Here is a 6,055-nt window from a genome sequence, read left to right as displayed (position 1 = left end):
CTTCCAGCAAATGGATTTTCAGGAACTGTGGTTTCTTCCCTTTGCCATTAGTACACTGACTGAATTCACTTTCTGTTGATGTCCATGTATATTTGTGGGAGAGTGTACCCCAGGTTTGGGACAGTGACCATGGTGGTGTTTTGTAGCACTTTTTCTTATTATACCACCTTAGTAATGTTAATTAAGTTTGGCTGGCTAATTAATATTGACTGATAACCAATAAGAGAAGAATAGTGTATTTTTATGTAGGAGGGATACCCATGAGTCATAGTATTAGAAAAACCACCCTCAACCTCTCATGGCTACCCTTAGAATGCTGAAGGGAGGAGTCCTTCACACCTGGTCTACCAGGGAGAATGGAGGCTAGAAAAGCGAATTCCCAGGGCACATGATACATAAGTAATATATTTGCAGTGATATAGGGGATGTTATCTCAGGAATGTATAATTGGGAAAAGCACTGACCTGGTCAATAGTAACATACCCTTATATTTTACTACAATGGCTCATCATTGCACAGAAATTACTGGGCTCTTAAAGGCTATGGCAATGGATCACAAGCTTTCATAAATATTACCAGCTTAAAATGGCAGGATAGGTAGAGTGATGGAAAATTTATCTCTCATTTAAGAATAACACTAAGTATGAGGGCTCATCATCTCTGCCTCAACTCCAGAGGTTGTATTGTTTTGAGGCCACAATAACTCATGGAAACTATTTTCTACGTAGGAAAGATGGGGTCATAATATGCATGCTCAAACATATGCTAAAACAAATGAAATAATGGCTTTTTGAGGTATTGAAATGAATAATAACTAAAGGGAAATGAATAATTGTAGGTGACTGCTTGTCATCCAAAACTGTCACACATTTATTTTAATTTTTTTTCATTATTAGAGCTAGAAAGAGGAGCAAAGTTTCAATTTTAGTTGTATTTTCTCTGAACTTTAAAATTACATTATTGTAAACAATGTAAAAAATCTCTAATGTAGGAATCCCCCCCCAAATGCCACTTTATTGAGTTCACAGGAATTTCAACCAGGGGCTTGTCTATTTTCCAAAAAAGTAGTTTGTCAAGTAATCTATATTTGATATTTCTCTTGAAAGGGTATGTGTCTGTAATCAATTTCTTTTTAAAATAAATATTTCCTCAAATTAATTTTTCAGCCCTACTAGAAAGCATTGAAGTAACTGACTTTAGAGAATAGGAATCCAAATGTATTTCAATCCCATGCTAAAATCCTGAATCTCTGACAAAAAATCATAGCATAAAATGAAAATGAATGAGGTATAGCTGCTGACCATGATGGAGATGTAAAAATAATTGAAAAAACAAACAAACAAACCCAGAAACCTATGCCCACTGTAAAAATAAAGGAAGTAAACAAATCATTAGGTCATACAGCTAGAGGAATAGAATGTAAATCAAGGAGATGGGATTGTTATTGCTACAAAAAGATATTGTTTGGATTTCAACTAGAGTTCTGTAGGCAAACTGTTCACCAAACCCCAGTAATTACCCCTGAGGCCCTTGGGCACAAATTGAAATTTCATTCAATAAGGCTGACCCTAGGGCTAGAGGGTAAGGGAGTTAAGCTTGTTGTTTGCAAATTAAGTTATGAGGAAGTAATAAAGATGCTCAGTTTGTCACTCAGTTGGAGATGAATACTTTTAGTGAAACTTTTGGAGAGGTTGTGGCAACGCTAACTATATGCTCTATCAAAGACCTGTTGTATTTACAGAAATACCTCGAATATGAAGCAAAAATAACTTTCTCATTTAAAAAAAAGCAAGAAGGCACTTCATGAACTCACAAGTATTCATGGGAATAGTGCTTAATATGGCTCAAATTTTGTAATGAGTTGTTTAATCTGAAAATAATTAAACATTAAATAGAACATCAATAAGGAGAAAGTGTTGTTTTCAAATTCTTTGCCCTTTGAGAATATTCACTGATTGCTTTTTCAATTAATCAATAAATCAACAAGCATTTATTATATGCCTAGTATGTGTCAGGTCTTATATTGGATGCCACAGGTACAAATTTAAGGTGTTGAGGCAGTCTCTTCCCTCCAGAAATTTATATTCTATCAGGAGAAGAAATATGTTCATACATAAGAAAATATAAGATACCTACAAAATAATAAAGAGTATTTGGAGAGGGAGGAAGAGAGAAGAATCAAGAAAGGCCTCTTGAAGTGGGTTTCATTTAAGCTGAACTTTGAAAGGAGTTAGAAATGTGAAGAGGCATAAGTGAGGAGGGATGGAATATGCATTCTAAACATGGAGGATTGGAAACTTGAGATGCAGTGAACTGTGTAAGGAATGGCAGCTATGTTAGTTTGGCTGGAATGCAGAGGACATGAGGAGGAATAATGTGTAATCATCCTGGAAAGATAGGCCTAAGTCAGCTTTAGATGATTTTAAATGCCAACATGTGCATTTAAGCCTATAGGTAACAGAGTCAACAACAGAACTCTTTGATCAGGGAGTTGACACTGACAGATTAGAATAATGCTTTAGGAATAACAACTTGGTGACTGTGATGGAGGAATAGGAGAAAGGAGAAAATGCACACAAGTAAATCAATTGGGAGGCCATTAAAACAGTCTAAAATTGGAGCGGAGGAGGTAAGAGCCTGCATTTGTGCAGTTGTGATGTAACTAAAGAAAAGGGGACAGATGTGAGAATTATTGAGTAAATAGAATTGCAAGAATTGACAAATGATTGGATGAAGGGGGAGGTGAATGATAATGAAGAGAATGAATTGCTGAAGACAATTCCTCAGTTGCAAAAGCAGATGACTGGAAACATCACATTCCCTATGACAGAAATAGGGAAGTTAAGGGAAAGGGTTTGTTTAGAGGAAAAGATAATTCCAGTTTTGGACATGTTGATTATGGGAGAGTTGTTGACTTTTGAGACATCCACATAGAAAAGTTCAGTGGCATTAATAATGCCTGACTTCTAGAGAGAGATGCAAGTTGGATATGCATAATTGGAAAATATTCCTCTTATGTTATTTAAGAATCAATTCAATTTACCTACCTGAATACCTCACATTAACATACTCTTCACTCTTTCCAAATCTAGATTTTAAAGAATCAGCTAAAATTGTCAGTTTCATTCTGCAGTTGAATCTGCAGTATCAATTACCACTTACAAATGTTTTCTAACTGGCTTTTGCATTTTTATTTGAAGTACTATAACTTACAATTATTGCTTTTTAAAGTGACAAGTCATTTACACTCTATATTGAGTTTTTTTTTACAAAATTAAGTGCAATATGTTATTAATATATTTGTGAGTTCTGTCCCAATGGGGGTACTTCTATATATCATACTATCAGCCAGAGAATTTTAGCGAATCCCTAGGGGAATGAAAGAGCTGGCAAAGGCTGCTTAAATATTCAAGTTACATAGAATGAGTGAAATTTTGCAGTGAAATAAGATTTAGCCGATAATATGTGTTATTATATATATAAATATACATGTAAGCACATATATACATACACTCTTGGGTATGTGTACACAGGTCACATGTACTGACCATTCATTTGAATAACATTTTTCCAAGGGATGATATGGAGTAATTAAATGCATATAAGCTATGTATGGGAAAAGGCAAAACACTTTTTGTGTGATTAGTATTCTTGAATGTGATTTTCATTAACTCTTGGGGCCATTTTTTCCATGAAGAACTACCTCCAAAAATCTAATCAGGGTTATTGGGAAAATAGGATTCCTGAAAATATCTAATTTATAAAGGAAGTTCAAACTGCACATATAAAGGCAGCATTTTCTCAGAATAAAAGAACCACACAGTTGGAGGGGTATCTGAGGTTGTCTAGCTCAATCTACACCCAAGCAAACTGTTCCTCTATATTATACATCTTTCAGCATACATATTTCTACATCTTTCAGCATTTGCTCAAGAAGCTTAAATGAGAGAGAATTCATTACCTCCTCAAAGGAACCCATTTCATTTTTAAGAAGATGTCATTCATTGTCAAGCATAAATGTGCCCTTTGCATCTTCTGCCCATTACTTCCAGGCCAAGCAGAATAATGCATTTAATAAATGCTTTTTTTTTATCATTTATTAATTTATTCCACAAAAAGCTCTTCTCACCTTCTACTTTGCTAACACAGAGAATGTCCACATGAAACAAAAACACTGGGCCAATTCAATAAAAAATTCAGTCATTTTGCCCTATATAAAACCCTTTTTTACTAAGTTTTCAATTGTGTGTGGCTATATAACAACATCAAAGCTATTAGAAAGAAAATATGAGTTGGGGTGCTGGGGCTTCACCTCCTCCTCGACCTCTGACCCTCCACCCTTCAGCCAGGGCTGCAGCCCTGCGGCCACCACAGCTCCAAAGGCTGAGTTCCACCACCATGGCCAAATCCCTAGCTGAGATTATCGTGATGGGGGTGCAGGTGGTTGGAAGGGCCTTTGCCTGGGCACTCCGGCAGGAATTTGCAGCCAGCTGGGCAGCAGCAGATGGTCGTGGGCAAGCCGGTCATCAGTCTGCAGCTGCATCCAACCTTTCTAGAGTTAGCCTTCAGGAAGCCCAGACGATCCTCAATGTCTACAAGCTGAGTTGAGAGGAAATCCAAAAGAACTTTGATCATTTATTTAAGGTAAATGATATATCTGTGGGTGGCTCCTTCTACCTACAAAGGTGGTGCAAGCCAAGGAACAGCTAGATGAAGAGCTCAAAATCCAGGCCCAGAACAAGAGTGAGAGAGGGCAGAAGCCTAAAACATGACCTCCTGTCCTACCTTTCTTTGCCTCAGTGTGAATTATTTATAGCTACGTAATAAATATATGTTCTGCAATAATAATAATAATAATAATAAATAAGCAGGCAAATCAGTGCTTTTCAAATTGTTCCAAATGTTTAAGATTGAAATAGCAAAATGCAAAGAATATATATTAAAATCATGAAATACAATATTATGTGTAAATAGCATGCTAAGAATTCAAATACACTTGATTTTCACTTTGGTAGTGTGGCTTCCACAGAAAAGATAAGATACACAAAAGGTGGCAAAAGATTATGATAAGTCTTTGTGGTTGTGTGGTCCTTTGGCAGCATAGCAAAGAAGACTGATTGACAATGATGGGAGTCCAAAAGACCAGTTAAGATCAGAAATGCTAGGCAAGCAACAAGAAACTGGGGAGTATGCAAGTGTTGAATCAAGGGAGCAGGGAAGGATGCAGAGAGTCATAACAGTGATTTTAAAATGTCATATACACAAAGCAGGTCTGGAACTGAAAAATCAAAATAATTTAATGGTGTTGTCATCAAAAGTGGTGTTCAGCAGACGATGATTCATTGCAATTCCACAAACATTTTTTCAGAATGTGATCTCAGAATAGAATAAATGGGGGAGTGAGATAGGATTAAGGGAAATATACTTAGTTTTTCACAACATGCCTACTATGGAAGTGTTTTGCATGACTACCTATATCACAGTTACTTGCCTTCTCAATAAGGATGGGTGGGGAGGGAGGAAGGGAGAAAATTTGGAACCTAAAGTTTTAAAAACAAAAGTTAAAAAAAATTGTTTTCACATGCAACTGAGAAATAAGATATATAGGAAATGGGGTATAGAAATATATCCTGCCCTACAGGAAAATCGAAGGGGGATGGGGTAAGGTAAGAGAAGGTGGGGAGAGATAGAAGGGAGGGCAGATTAGGAAAAGGGGTATTCAGAATGCATGCCATCTTGGGGTGGGGGGGAAGGATGAGATGGGGACAAAATTTGGAACTCAAAATCTTGTGGAAGTGAATATTGAAAACAAAAAATAAATTAAATAATTAAAAAATAATAATACAAAAGAAAAAAAGAAAAAATAACATTATGTGATCTTAGAAATTCTTCTGGGTATAAGGCATATACAGAGAAAGATGAAACAGTCTCTAAACTGAAGGAGGCAGCTACATGGCTCAATGGCTAGAGTACTGGGCCTGGAGTCAGACAGACCTGCATTCAAATCCAGCTTCAAACACCTACTGGCCGTGTGACCCTGGATAAGTCACTTAAC

General features: G+C 36.4%; 1 pseudogene; it reads left to right on the top strand.

Moving 5' to 3' along the window:
• Positions 1-4,398: 4,398 nt before the first annotated feature.
• LOC110199269 (mitochondrial import inner membrane translocase subunit TIM16 pseudogene) lies at positions 4,399-4,772 on the top strand (annotated as a pseudogene).
• The last annotated feature ends 1,283 nt before the right edge of the window (positions 4,773-6,055 follow it).

The sequence above is a fragment of the Phascolarctos cinereus genome, unplaced genomic scaffold, assembly GCF_003287225.1.
Source record: "Phascolarctos cinereus isolate Bilbo 61053 unplaced genomic scaffold, phaCin_HiC Scaffold_9;HRSCAF=440, whole genome shotgun sequence".
Classification (NCBI taxonomy): domain Eukaryota; kingdom Metazoa; phylum Chordata; class Mammalia; order Diprotodontia; family Phascolarctidae; genus Phascolarctos; species Phascolarctos cinereus.
Note: the sequence above shows the minus strand (reverse complement) of the source record. Positions and strands in the feature narration are given on the sequence as shown.